We start from the raw sequence: 14982 nt of genomic DNA on the forward strand, positions 1-14982 counted from the left end.
GAAGTCAGAGGACAACCTTGTAGAGTGGATTCTCATCTTCCACTTTTATGTGGGTGCTGGGGGATTATGTGGCAAGCACCTATCCTGGTGCAGCATCATTTATTAAGGATAGTTTTGAAGGGGGTGTTCTATATAGTAAACATATATAGATGGATGGAAAGACATAGTACAGGAAGGTGGACAGATGCTCAGTGGGTAATATGCTGTCCTTGCAGAGGCTCAGGCTTAGTCTTAGTACCCACATGGCAGCTCCATGTAACTTCAGTTCCAGAGGATATGATACCATCTTTAACTTCACTGGACACCAGGCACACAGTAGGTGCACATACACACAAGCAGCCAAACACCCATACATATTGGCAAAAAAAGCTCACTTTCAGAAACAGGAAAGTATTTTTGAGAAGACTTTAAGCAGAGCAAGAGAACAAAATGCCAGATGAGATCACATGATGCCATAAAATGTGTATACCGATCATAATACTTTGTGACACCACTCACGGCTATACATATTACGAATGACACACAAACATGTCAGTTTTCCAAATCAGAAACAGAAAGAAGCCTCTAGACAGATCACTCACTCATGGTAATGTATAGCTTAAAATGCATGTCTGTTAATGTAAAAAAAAATTCAATTCTTTTAGCTATCTATTTATGGCATATAAAACTTATAAACTTCAGACATTGAATGTATGCAATTGAAAGTTAATTTTATAGTTTAATTTTTGAATTTGTTGTTTTAAGGTAATATATTCTGGGGTAGTCATGCAGTAACATTCAAAGATAGCAAACTAGAAATTAAAATCTTGTTACTCCCTTTTGTTTATGTCTGCAGGCATGACATGTGTCAAGGTCAGAGAACAACTTGTGAGTGAAAACAGTTCTCTCCTTCCACTCTGTGGATCCTGAGGCTAGAACTCTGGTAGTCAGGCTTAGTGGCAAGCACCCTTACCTGCCCAGCCATCTCAGCAGCCCAACAAGCTAGGATTTAAAAATAACCATCACAAATAAAGGTATTAAAGGGGCTATTGGGAAAGATAGAATAGGTGAAACAAATCGTGAACTTCAGTGTTGAAGTCAGAAAAGATATTATTTCCTATTTCCAGAATAATAATTATTTTTACAACGAAGTAGTGTACTTCAGCAAAACAGTACACGATGTGCTACTTTGGCCTCTGGGGAAACGTGGCATGTTAATCAAGTTTGTTAGAAAGAGATACTGATCGCTTTTAGTCATAGTCTCTTGAAAAGTTCATCAGGATATTCATTTAGAGAGAAATGGCGATGCGGGGGTGGGGGATGGGCTTCGGTGGTGGAGCTAGAGATAGAGGAAGCAAAAAGCTCGGTTAAGATCAGAAATGGTTAACGGGTGCCTTAATTTTTAACTGGTTGCAGAACCAGTAGCTTCAGCTGTGTATTTGTTATCTACAGCTTCCTTACAGAGATATATAATAAATTTACAAAAGTCTCACGGTGTATTTTCATATTCTCAAATCAAGTAAGGGTAGTATTTAAAAGCCATGACCTAGAATTCTAAGTAGATTTGTAAAACAAGCAAACAGACAAAACAGACCCCTCGCCAAAAAAACAAACCAGAAATTGGTGCCTTCTGTATATTCGTTCTTGCCTATTTTGATGCAAAACAAACCCGCTTTTTAAGATCCTACTTTTCTACCTCTGGTGAAAATAGGACATTTTCGGTGACTTTTCCCATCTCTGGGAAATCTGTATGTGAAACATGTAATTGCTATGCAATAAGCCAAGTGGAACCATGACGCAATGACCCATTGCAAATTGCCTTACAAAAATGAAGTCATTTGGCGTTGATCTAGTCACTTTTCTAACAGGTACCATTGACAAAACTCCCCTCATCCGACGGTGTGCAAGATGCAAAACTGGAATTTTCCGGGTTTCCTAGCCCTCAACTTGCGCACTTGTGTGTTCGCCGCAGCGCCACGGGGCCCACCTCCTGGTCAGGCGGAGTGACCCTGTCGCCCGGGGGAAGTGCACTGCCGAGTCTCTCCAGCCCCGACGGCACTGCTCGGAGGGGAAACCTCATCAGACCCCGCCTGCAGAGACCCGCTACCTCTATTCCTTCATGCCCCTTCCCCGCCGCGCCACCCCACCCCCGCCCCCGCTACTGTAGCAGGCCGGCCTCTGGGGCAACGCGCGCACGCAGCTGGCGTGGGACAACCCTCCCTCTACCCGGTTCCCACACCGGCTCCCGTTCCGTGGCGCCGGAAGTGACGCGCCTGGGCTGAAAGATGGCGGCATTGGCGCCCGACCAGGGGGAAGGTAAACACCCGCCAGGCGGCGCGCTGGCCCCCACGGGGCGCCTTCAGGGGCTAAGGGGACCTCCCGGGCCTGCTCTCTAACCTACGGCTTCCCGTCCCCGCCCTCTAGCTTGGAGAGGCTTGCTTCGGCGTCCTAGAGACCCTGGCCCGGGCCCCTAGCCCGTGGACCCCGCCTCCCTGGGCGGGCCCCGGGCGGCTCCCGCGGCCCGCAGGGGGCGCGAGGCCCGGAGCGGCCCCTGGCTCGTGGCCCCCCACGCCCCGCCCCTTTCCCGCCCCTTTCCCGCTTTCCTCCACCCCCGGCGTGGGTGATCCCGAGGCTCCGCGCGCTTTGGGGCAGAAACCCGGAGACGCCGTCGTCTATGTCGTTACCGCTGGCGTTTCTATTGCTCTCGGCCCCCTCAGCTGTCCCCCAGTTCGTGGCCCTAAGTCGGCTCTCCTGCTGAGCCCCGTGGGGTGCCGCGACGTTCCCCGGTATTGGCAAGGCTGGGCCCCGGCCCCGACGCCGCGCGCATCACGCCTAGCCGAACTGTTTGGACTCGCCACTCTTCTTTCCCGCTGTCTTCTTTCCCAGGACTGCTTCTTAGGGGGCCTCCGGCTTGCACACTCGCCCCGCGCCGGAGCGCTCCGGCCCGGCCAGGGAGCGGCCCCTTGTAGAGGTCCGAGGAGCCTATCGCGGTCCATCCCGGCGCCCGACCCTCCCACCGTTCGGCCACTGGCCCGCTTCTTCCTGATGCAGACTGCCGTCCACTAGAGGCTGGACAGGACCCCCGAGGTGCGTAGCCGCCCCTGGCCGCCGGCCTGCGGAGCCCAGGCTTTGCCCGCGGCCCCGAGGATGGCACGGGTTCCGTGGCCCTCACCGCACTGGCCGCACTCAAACATTTTATAGATGCAGGGAGCTAATTTGTTTTTGAGTTTACTTAAATTGTTTGAAATGTAAATTTTTTTCTGGTGTGGTGGGATGAGAGAGGGAGGGAGAGGAAAAAAAGGAAGAAGCATAATTCAGCCATTTTTTGCAGCATAGAGCTGCAGGTACCATGATTATTTCCCCCCCCCCCAACCGGTTCCTTCCCTTTAAAAATCCTGTTTGTGCCTGAAATAGAACTATGCGAAATGTGCGGCATAATGCGTGGAATCAGAATGTCTGGGTCCGACTGGGTGACTGAGAAAAATCTCGAACTGAGGAAATCTCGCACGGAGCCTGAGTTTCTTATCTATGCAATGTAGTCATTAGCCACATCAGAAAGGTAATGAGGACTATATGAGGTCATATATGTGAAAATAATCTATAGCTGTAAAGTGTTGTAGAAAATGTAAGGTCATTTCTTTAGATAACCTTTGCTTGAGTGGTTAATGTGGCTAACTGTTGCTGCCTCTTAATTTCTATATTATAAGTAAATAAGTACGACATAGCACAACAGTGCAGTGATGGATAGCTGTTTAATAGTCAGTGTTGGTTGGCCTTCCCCCTACAAAATGCGAACTGCTTATTTAAATAACGGTATCCTTTAATTCAAATTTAATCTTACTATAGGGCTTTTGATCTTTCTAGGCCTCTCAGCCCCTTTTCTTACTCAGAATATTTAACAGCTTACATTTATTTAGTCTTTTTTATTTTTAAGAGGTTCACTTCCTTTGTCAATATGATTTACTGTTGTCATTTTAAAAGTGTTTTTTTTAGTATATAGGATTTAATTTCAATGTTTGCTTTTCATATCTACAGAACAGAATGACTGAATGCTTCTACACGTTTGAAAATGGTTTTTAAAGAGCTTACACATGCATTCATGTTTCCCAAATGCTCAGTAGATCTAGAAATATACAGGGAATTTCAACGTTTTAGCTCTTAATGCAATATTAGTGTAATTCAATTCTCATTTTTAATCACAGCACTTAGTAGGTGCTTTGAGTCCTAGTTTGTCAGTGGTAAAAATGTTAATTAATACTCTTACTACCTGTTAATTGGCAAAAAAAAATAAGGTAGTAAATATTTGTGGCTTGAAAATAGAATTTACTTTCTAGAATTTCAAAACTGTAGAATGTTTTGGCTTAAAATAGTCAATTAAAAGTGAAAGGAGCATTTTGGAGTATATTATTTTTAGTTGTAAAATGTTTTTTTTCCTGAGTAGATGTTAAAATTTTAATTCCCTGGTTCAATGCCAGTGGTCTTTCACAGTATGCTTGTGTGTTTTATAAAAAGACAGAGTAATTTAAGGTGGGCAGGATTAAGTTGGAAAAGGAACAGCCAACTTTAAAGTGGCTGCTTTTATATTTTGGGTTTATCCCTTGTTCTGAAGATAATTTTTGCAGATCACTACTTTATTGGGCATTTCTGAATTTGACCTCTTTGCCTTGCTTTGGGTTATTTGGGGCTGAAATCTTGGAACCAAGGATGACTTGACTGACTTCATGGGTATTCAGAAGTCGGGGTTTATATTTGGTTTAATGATGTGTGTAAACCAACATTGTACAATATAAATGAATGGTAAAATTTGTGTTAATAATTTAAAATTTTAATTTTTCTTAGGACAACATATACCAACAGCTACAAACATGTCATGACAAGTCAAGAGAGATGGAAGAAAGGAAAAGATGTTATATTTTAGTACCTTTAACATTTTCCCCCTGATATTGACCCTCTACATATGATATTGGTGGCCCATTGTCAGGTTTGGGGACTGAATGTTACATGAGGAAAGTGACTCTTGGTCTGGGTGGGGCATGTGCTGTAGATTAATTTCTTGTCAGACATTTCCTCAGAGCTAGAATGCTATAGCTCATTTGGGCTTTTTTAAAACTGAAGAGCAACAAAAGGTGGCCATTGGTGAGGGCTTGCTTGTAGAAACAGTGGTTTATTAGGAAGGGCCAGAACCCAGAAGATCCTGGCTCCATAATTTGATATTATTTGATATTAGGCCAGTAACTTAACCTCATAGTTTGGATTTTTCATCTTTAAATTGAAAGTGGTTATAGAACTTGGAAGTTTGTAAAGTAAATTTGTCTGTACATCAGGTATTTACTAAGCATTTACTATGTGCCACACACTGTTCTAGGTGCTGGAGATTCAGGTTAGTGTTAATAGTTTGAACAGGTTTTGTTTTAGAATTTTCTCCCCCAGTCTTTCACTATAGCCCAGGTTTGCCTTAAACTTGGGGTTATCCTTGTGCCCCAGCCTTCCATGTACTGGGATTATAGGCACATGTAACTATATCTGGCACAAAACAATTTTTTAAACAAAAGTTAGAAGTTTGGTGGCCCATTTCTAAAGTTGTAGCACTAGGAGGTGGAGACAATAGGGTCTGTTCAGAATCTTTCTCAGCAGGGGCAGCCTAGAATGAGACCCTGTCTCAAAACAAATGACTTCAGCATTAAATATAGGGGAAAAAATAAAGCAGACAGTGGAGATGTAGATTCTTTGTAGATCTTTAGAGGAGTTTCGTAATTTTTGTTAAAGTTTTTTTTTGTTTGTTTGTTTGCTTGCTTTTTTTGAGACAGGGTTCCTCTGTATAGCGTTGGCTGTCTTGGAACTCACTATGTAGACCAGGCTGGCCTTGAACTCACAGAAATCCACCTTCTACCTCCTGAGTGCTGAGAATAAAGGTGTGTGCCACCAAGCCCATTGGGTTCTGTTATTTTAATATGGGTTTGGGACAAGGTCTCAATGAGTTGACTCTTCCCTAATGATCTAAAGGGAGTCCTAGGTATCTGGATAGAGTGATCCTAGCCAGAGAGGAACTGGTTTTCCAGGAACAGGAGCAACAAGAGAGAGAGAGGGAGGAGGGAGAGGGGAGGAAGAAGAGAGGGAGAGGGAGGGAGGGGGAGGGGAGAGAGAGAAAGAGAGAGAAGAAAGGAGAGGGGAGAGGGGAGGAAGAAGAGAGGGAGAGGGGGGAGGGGGAGGAGAGAGAGAGAAGAGAGGGGAGAGGGGAGGAGGTGGAGAGGGAGGGAGGGGGAGGAGAGAGAGAGAGAGAGAGAGAGAGAGAAGAGGGGAGAGGGGAGGAAGAGGAGAGGGAGGGAGGGGGAGGAGAGAGAGAGAAAAGGGAGAGGGGAGGAGGAGGAGAGGGAGGGAGGGGGAGGAGAGAGAGGGAGAGAGAGAGAGAGAGAGAGAGAGAGAGAGAGAAAAGGGGAGAGGGGAGGAAGAAGAGAGGGAGAGGGGGGAGGGGGAGGAGAGAGAGAGAAAAGGGAGAGGGGAGGAGGAGGAGAGGGAGGGAGGGGGAGGAGAGAGAGAGAGAGAAGAGGGGAGAGGGGAGGAAGAAGAGAGGGAGAGGGGGAGGGGGAGGAGAGAGAAAAGGGAGAGGGGAGAGGGGAGGAGGAGGAGAGGGAGGGAGGGGGAGGAGAGAGAGAGAGAGAGAAAAGAGGGGAGAGGGGAGGAAGAAGAGAGGGAGGGGGGAGGGGGAGGAGAGAGAGAAAAGGGAGAGGGGAGGAGGAGGAGACGGAGGGAGGGGGAGGAGAGAGAGAGAGAGGAGAGGGGAGGAAGAAGAGAGGGAGAGGGGGGAGGGGGAGGAGAGAGAGAGAAAAGGGAGAGGGGAGGAGGAGAGGGAGGGAGGGGGAGGAGAGACAGAGAGAGAGAGAGAGAGAGAGAGAGAGAGAAAAGGGGAGAGGGAAGGAAGAAGAGAGGGAGAGGGGGAGGGGGAGGAGAGAGAGAGAAAAGGGAGAGGGGAGAGGGGAGGAGGAGAGAGGGAGGGAGGGGGAGAAGAGAGAGAGAAAAGGGAGGGGGAGAGGGGAGGAGGAGGAGAGGGAGGGAGGGGGAGGAGAGAGAGAGAAAAGGGAGAGGGGAGAGGGGAGGAGGAGGAGAGGGAGGGAGGGGGAGGAGAGAGAGAGAGAGAGAGAGAGAGAGAGTGTGTGTGTGTGTGTGTGTGTGTGTGTGTGTGTGTGTGTGTGTGTTGAAGAAGCTTATCATTGCCATTTTAGGAGCCATTGGAAAGGCTCTTTTAAATATTTCTGCCCTAGCTATACCTTGTATTACTGTTGGCATAAAAGTAGATGACCCATGGGGCTGGAGAAATGGCTCAGTGCTTAAGACCACTGGTTGCTCTTCTAGAGGACCTGGGTTCAATTCCCAGAATCCATGTGGCAGCTTAACCAGTGCTTAAGAGCACTGGTTGCTCTTCTAGAGGACCTGGGTTCAATTCCCAGAATCCATGTGTAGTTCCAGATGATCCTAAACTCTGATGGCTCCCATAGCCACTAGGCACTTAACATGGTACACAGATATAAGCAGCCAAACATCCATATACATAATAAAATATTAAGAAAATTAAAAGCATAGATGATGTTTTAAATCTGAAGGTTTCCTAGATCTTTAATTAAAACATGTAGGGGACAAAGACAGGTTCTTTGAGTTAAAGCTCTCCAGTGCTACAAAGTGAGAAATGCTGTCTCAAAATAAACAACGTGCTGCCCCTACCCCCCAGTAAAACATAAGTAGATGCCCTGTGGTTTTGTTTTTTGTTTGTTTGTTTTGTTTTTTTCCAAGACAAGGTTTCTCTGTGTAGTCCTGGCTGTCCTGGAACTCACTCTGTAGACCAGGCTGGCCTCCCACTCAGAAATCCGCCTGCCTCTGCCTCCCAAGTGCTGGGATCAAAGGCGTGCGCCACCACCGCCCGGCTTGCCCTATGTATTTTTAATTTCCTTTTTTTTTTTTTTTTTTTTTGAGACATGGTTTCTACATAACTCTTGCTGTCCTGGAATTCACTTTGTAGACCAGGCTAACCCCATACTTACAGAGATCTGGTTGCCTCTGCCTCTCAAGTATTGGGGTTAAACCAGGGATCAAGCTCAGATCATCAGGCTTGGTAACAGGCTCCTTTACTCACTGAGCCATCTCACTGGCTGTAGGACTCTTTAAAAAATTAAAATTGTCTGTCTGTCTGTCTGTCTGTCTGTCTGTTGTGTTTGCATACATGTGTACAGGCCACACAACATGAATGGGGAGGTCAGAGAACTACTTGTAGGAGTAGGTTCTCCACTACCATGTGGGTCCCACGGATGGCACTTGAGTCATCCTGTTTGGCTGCACCTTTACCCTCTGAGTAAGCTTAGTTTTCGCTCTTTAATGGGAGATACTTAAAGCTCATTGGGCTGGGATATATTTCATTGCTAGAGCACTTACATCCCATGTGTGAAGCCCCGGGCTCTGTCTGCAAGCATTGAGGGAAAAATATAGCTGAATAATTGAGACAAATAACAGATAGAAAAAGTCTCTTTTGTCCTTGATAATATCTTTGAATTAAGTTAATACTGCATCACAGGCTTGCAGGAAATCTGTATCATAACAGCAGGAGCTACCAAAAGATTCCTGATAGTTATATAATTCTTGGGGGAGAATGAAATGCTAACAGTACATGATTTGTGATTTCATGTTAAAATGCAGCTTAGAAGATTTGGGATTTTATTTCCCAAGTGAGACTGTTCCTAGAATTCTCACTGGATGCAATCTCTAAAGGCCATGGAAGCTGATTTCCATGACATCACTCTTAGGCTACTTTTTCTTGTAGTAAAGGAGTATTAAAGATGAAAATAGCATTGAAACAGGTGGGTTTTTTTCTTGGTTTTCTTATATTACAAGATGACTAAATACTAAGCATGCCTGTGAAGTAAACTAATTTGGATAATAGGTGCAGTCTTGAGGCTGGAGGACTAGGTTTTTCTTAGCAGTTTAAATCATCATTTGCAATTTAGTACTGAGCTATAGAAATGTTATGATGACAAGAGTTTCACTATCAAACTAATACGCAGTCTTTCTCCGACATTCAGCTGTGTTCTTTCCTGATTTGGGTAGTAGTATGTATTTGAGGGTAAGAGGAATGCTTCTTAGAACTCAAACAACAACAACAACAACAACAAAAAAACCCAAAACATATTTTGAGAAGTTGGCTGCTTTGAGATTGTTGAATTTAAAATTAATGGATAGGTTATAGAAATTATGTGAGATTTTATGATTTGGAAATTAATTCTATTTTTTTTAAAATAGTAAGCTTCACACTTTCAATTTGTAAGTATGGCATTTACTTCATAGGTATCATTTTTGGTAGAACAGTTCAATGGTGAAGGCAGTATGGAATCATAGTTTTCATTAAGGATCAACAGCTGTTTGAGAGGCTAGCTTTTATACTGAACAGCTTACAGTTTTATATGAGTTTTCAGGCAGCTTTGGGAGAAATATGAAAGCAATAAATTACTACATATGTCACAAACATGGAAGTTAATTGATTTCAAAAGATCTATTTAGTTGTCTAGAATTTAGCCTTCAAATCAGAATGGTAGCCTTCTAACTAGAAGGGAAGCATTTAATTTCTGTGCCTTTAATTTCCTTCCAATTTTACCTCCACCAGACTTCTTTTTTTACTGGTCACTAGAGAGTTTGAACTGTTAGAAATTTCAGTGATATCTATCTATCTATCTATATATATCTGTAATAGTCTTCCAAGTCAGGGTGAGTGTGTGTGTGTGTGTGTTTGCATGTGTGCATGTGTGTAGTCAATTATCTTCCTTTCACTGATACTCTTTATATCAGAATTTATTTAGATTCTAAAGAACTTTGGTTTATGTGGGTTGTATTGATTTATGTAGAAACCAATGCTAGGGAATTTAAAAATACTTGTAATTCTTTTGAAAAGTAGCCTCCTTAAAGTTACATAAATAATGGTTTCTAATGAAAATTTTTTGTCTTCTAAAAATTTACAAAACTGTAATTAAACACTTGAAGCTAGGTGTAGTGGCTCATCCAAGCACTTGGAAGATTGAAAAAGAATTTGTGAGTTCAAAGTCAGCCTGGGCCATAGAGTGAGATCCTGTCTCAAAAAACATAAAACAAAAATCCTTAATAATTAGATTATTTTGCTGACCATATTTTTACAAATCTTTCTGTAATATTTGGTCTTATAAAAATATGACAGGTAGTCACATTCTGAATACTCCTCACATCTGAAAATTAGAAAGTGAAGGTGAGAGGTAAGTTGTTTTTGAGAGGGGGCTGTGTGTGTGTGTGTGTGTGTGTGTGTGTGTGTGTGTATGTATCTATCTGCGTGTCTCTTTGTCTGAGTGTGTCTGTGTGTGTACTGGGAATTGAGCTCTGAATCCAGGGCCCTCTGCCACTGAGATATGGACTGACTCTCTAGCCAACTCCCTTCCCCCCATGCTTTGTCAGTGCCAAGTTGATAAAACAAGACACACTATTCAGTATTTCTTTCCTGGTAGTATAAGCATGCCTTGTAATTTAGGCTCTTTTGGAAAACAATTATTTTAAATTCTGAAGGCCAAGTATAGAATATGTATACATTAGGTTTATAAGCCACAATTTGCCCTGATCTGAAGATATATTATGAGAAACGAGGATATAGAATTTCCGAACCTTTAACATTTTGTGTGTTAGTAATAATTTTCTCAAAAGCCCCTTATTTATTGGATTTTTTTCCCAGCTCTCATTGATCATAAAGTTAGATATTTGAGTTTGTGTTATACTTATTATAATTATTACTTCCTTTCTAAAATTGATATCATTTTGTAGAGAATTTTTATATAAGATTTTATATCTTTTTTACAGTCTTAAATTTGCCGTTCCTAATTATTTTTTAATTTATGTAAATGTGTGGTTTTTTGTATTATAATTTTCTTTTTTCTCTTTGAGTTTAAACCTTGTCATTCTAAGTCTTTGTTTTTTCTTTGTAGTGTCCAGGGTATGGCTTGTGAACAAGTTGGTTTTGTTTCACGTGTTCATTTGTAAGTTGGTTATTTGATGCCTTAAATGTTGATATTATAAATCTATGCTGTTTAGTAGAATATGTCAGATACATAATACATTTAAAAGAATTTTGTTAGCCATAGGGTTTTTTTTTTTTTTTACTATGAGAAAAACAGGTAAAATTATTTTTATATTCTTTTAAATTCTTTATTTTTTTAAAAGATCACAATTTCATCTTTTAAAAAGTTTTTATTATTTATTTAATGTATGTGAGTACACTGTAGCTGTCTTCAGACACACCAGAAGAGGACATTGGATCCCATTATGGATAGTTGTGAGCCACCATGTGGGTGCTGGGAATTGAACTCAGGACCTCTGGAAGAGCAGTCAGTGCTCTTAACTGCTGAGCCATCTCTCCAATCCCCTTAAAAATTCCTTTTTTTTATGCCCCTCTTCCCTTCTATTATTAAGGTATGTACCCTCTCTTTTTAACACTTTTTAAAGTAGACGTGTGATCTTGAATAGTGTGTATTCATCTGTAAACCTTAGTGTCTTCATCTATCAAGTAAGTTACAGTTGGTCTGGGTTCTGAGAAGGTGGGCTATGATTCAAAGTGTTGTTGTTAAGGTTTCTATGAGGTTAGCAGGATCAGATTTATTATTCAACTTCTAAGTTTACTATTGGGCTTGAATGGCACCAAGAGAAAGGATGCAGTACTAATAGTGCACTTCAGAGCTATGTATCATGCTAAGTGCTGTATATGCACTAAGTCATTTAATTCGCAAAGCATCCAATAATGTAGATTCTATTACTATTAGTACCCTCATTTTACAGATGAAGATATTAGGCCACAGAGAAGCTAAATAGCTTGCTGTAAGGTCACAGAGCTAGTAGAGGCAGAATTACAATTTGATCTCTTGAGGGTGACTCTAGATCTGACTTTGACTCATGCTTTTACTGAGAGACTGTATGGTGTTGTCAGTTCATCATGGAGTATTTCTGTTTCCCATACAAGTGTAAGTTACTGATCCTGGTCTAAAGCTGTTAATCTTACTGTTAAGTGCATTGAGTGGAAAAGAATTACTGCATATGCCCTAGCTATCACAAATTACTTTGAAGTGGATTGTAGATCTTATATTTAGATTATGTATGTATCTTGGTGGAACTTTAAAGTATCTATACTTTGTTTGCTTGTTTGTTTAGTTTCATGATTGGTTTTCTCTGGGCAGCCCTGGCTGTCTAGGAACTAGCTCTGTAGAACAGATTGTCATTGAATTTAGAGATTACCTGCCTCTGCCTCCCAAGTGCTGGTATTAAAGGTGTGAGCAACCACTACCCAACTTTAGTTTTAATATTTATGTAAGAGCATTGCATATCTATACAATCATACAAAAATCAGAAAATCAAATGAGAATAGTATGCCTCAAAAGTTCAGAGATTATATCTAATGTGCACTCTTTCTCTCTCTCTTTTATAGAGACAAGGCTAAGAAATCTTAAGTAACTAACAGATATTTCTGCTCTAAGACTGTTATTTAGGATCTTTTGCTGTAAGTAGAAGTCAGCTCAGGTAATAACAAGGGAGACTATTCCAAGAACATAAAGATTTCTTTCAGATCTGGATCTGGGGACTGGAAAATGAAGGTGTTATGAAACACTCTGTATTCTTGTCTAGGCATTATTTTTTTCTCAGTTGACGCATTTCTGTGATAATTAGGCCACAAGTGGATGCCTATAGCTGCTCTTTGAAATGTTTAATTCTAGTAATTCATAGTCAGTATACAACCCTTCTTCCCTTTCTCCTCTCCCCTGCCTTTCTAGATTTGTTAACAGAATGGTATTCATCTTGATTAATATTTCCCAGGTAGATTTGACCATATGTGATTGGGGCTAGACCCACAGAAGAGCCTACCTGCTAGGATGGTGCTCAGTACTCAAAACAGGTGTGCTTATGTCTTTGGATTTTTTTTTGACATGCTTGATTGCCATATGATATTTCTGCCATCATTAGGTATTTTGATCACTTTTTTTCTTGAGACAGAATCTCACACTGTAGGCCAGGATGGTTTGCAACTTGTAGAAATCCTCCTGCCTCAACTTTCTAAGTAGCTAGGATTATAAGAATGACCCACCAGACTTGGGCTTGGTTTACTTTTTTGATATATCCTGCAAGAAGATCATAAGGTGAGGCAGGCTTCAAGTGCATAGCCTGTCTCCCAAACAAAAATACTCCCCTGACAAAAAAGTACAATACCTCTTTTATTTTTGCTGCACATGGATTGAACCAGGATAGGAATTGAACCTGGAGACTTGCACATGTGGAGTTTTATTGCAGGTCATGTATCTCATTTAAATGTTATTATTTAGGGGCTGGAGAGGTGGCTTAGTGGCTAAGAGCACTTGTTGCTCTTACAGAAAGTGAGTTTGGTTCATAGAACCCACATGGTGACTCACAAGCATCTGTAGCTCCAGCTCCACTGATCAAGTGCCATATTGTGAACCAAGCATACATGTGGTGCACATACATACATGCAGGCAAAACTTTCATACACACAAAATAAACAAACATAAAAAGATCTTCATTTAGGTACAGTTTTTTTAAAATAAATGTTCATGAACATAGCTGTTTGAAACCTTTCTAGGTAGTAGTGGATCACTTTTCTTACAGTGTTGAAGATTGATTTCAGGTTTTTGTGCATGGTAGTCAAGCACTGTACTGAGCTCCAGGCCTTAGAGAAGATCTCTGTGTTATGAAGATATATAAAATTGATTTAGGCAATGTCAAAATAACAGATTAACAAAATAGAACACTTCATAGTATATGAATGGTAATGTCTAGGCTTCTGTTGTTAAATTATCATTGAATGTGACTGGTATATCTGAATTATCAATGATAATTGGTAACCATGACCCTGAGAAAATAATGAAATACCAGAATTTTTATCCAGTTTAATTTGTTATGATGTTTTATTTGATAATTATTTTGAAAATTGGTAGTTAGCATTTTGGTAGCTTTATACAAATCAGAAGGTTTGATTATCCAGATACCATGCTGTTTGAGGTCACTTTTGTTCTAGTATTTTATATTTGTATATATGCCTTATATCACTGGGAAACTTCTGAGCTAATTTACTTTACTTTAAAAAAATGTTTTAGACAGGCTGGGCCTTGTGGTTCAACATCTTTTAATCCCAGTACTTGGGAGGCAGAGACAGGCAGATTTCTGTGAGTTTGAGGCTGACCTGGTCTACAAGGAGAGTTCCAGGACAGCCAGGGCTGTTGAACAGAGAAATCCTGTCTTAAAAAACAAAAAGTAAACAAACAAAAATTTCAGACAAGAAAAAACGTTGAGGAGTAGTGAGTAGCCTAGGTTGACTTTCAATCCTCTATGTGACCAGGCTGGTTTCAAATGCAGTCTTTTTGCCTCAGCCTCCTGAATGTTAGGATTTAGGTGTGCACTTTGCCTGCTGACTTTAATCTTGAATGTGTGAGTTAAAATAATTCTGATAAATATAATTATGTCATCCAGAACAGCCCCCCATAAAAATAGCCCTCTGTTTCCTATGTTTCTCAAAATTTCATATTAAAAATATTTTTTAGTGGTCTTGCAAACCCTTAATTCCAGCACTTGGAAGGCAGAGGCAGGCAGATCTCTGAGTCTGAGGGCCAGCCTGGTCTACAAAGCAAGTTTCAGAACAGCTGGGGCTACATAGAGACTCTGTCTCAAAAAAAGATTGAAAAATATTTTTAAAAATTATTTTATGCCTTTTTTTAATTTAAAATTTTTTGGACAAGGTCTTACTGTGTAGCCATGTTCAACTAAGAGGCAGAGGCAGGTAAATCAGTTTAAGACAGCCTGATTTACATAGTGAGTTATAGGCCAGCCAGGGCTGTATAGTAAGTCCCTGCTCCCAAACAAAAACCTGGTTAAAATTGTATAATTTTAAATTAATGACATACCAAATATTTTGATCTTAATTTCATTTAGTGCATAACTGTGTTATCTTTGATT

At 41.4% G+C, this 14982-nt stretch overlaps 1 protein-coding gene across 9 annotated transcripts in view; it reads left to right on the plus strand.

Annotated features, from left to right (window-relative positions):
* Window positions 1–2231: 2231 nt before the first annotated feature.
* Klhl15 (kelch like family member 15) overlaps window positions 2232–14982 on the plus strand; it is a 56263-nt gene continuing 43512 nt past the window's right edge. Inside the window, exons 1-5 of one of the 9 annotated variants that reach the window (XM_076918861.1) lie at window positions 2240–2295; window positions 2866–3066; window positions 3394–5891; window positions 10959–11009; window positions 12835–12913. The gene's annotated coding sequence lies outside the window, so the exon portion shown is untranslated. Of the gene's footprint in view, window positions 2296–2487; window positions 3067–3393; window positions 5892–10958; window positions 11010–12834; window positions 12914–14982 lie in introns of those variants that run through there. The other 8 variants (XM_076918858.1, XM_076918863.1, XM_076918864.1 and 5 more) reach the window with 8 other exon arrangements.

Source organism: Arvicanthis niloticus, chromosome X (genome assembly GCF_011762505.2).
Source record: "Arvicanthis niloticus isolate mArvNil1 chromosome X, mArvNil1.pat.X, whole genome shotgun sequence".
Classification (NCBI taxonomy): domain Eukaryota; kingdom Metazoa; phylum Chordata; class Mammalia; order Rodentia; family Muridae; genus Arvicanthis; species Arvicanthis niloticus.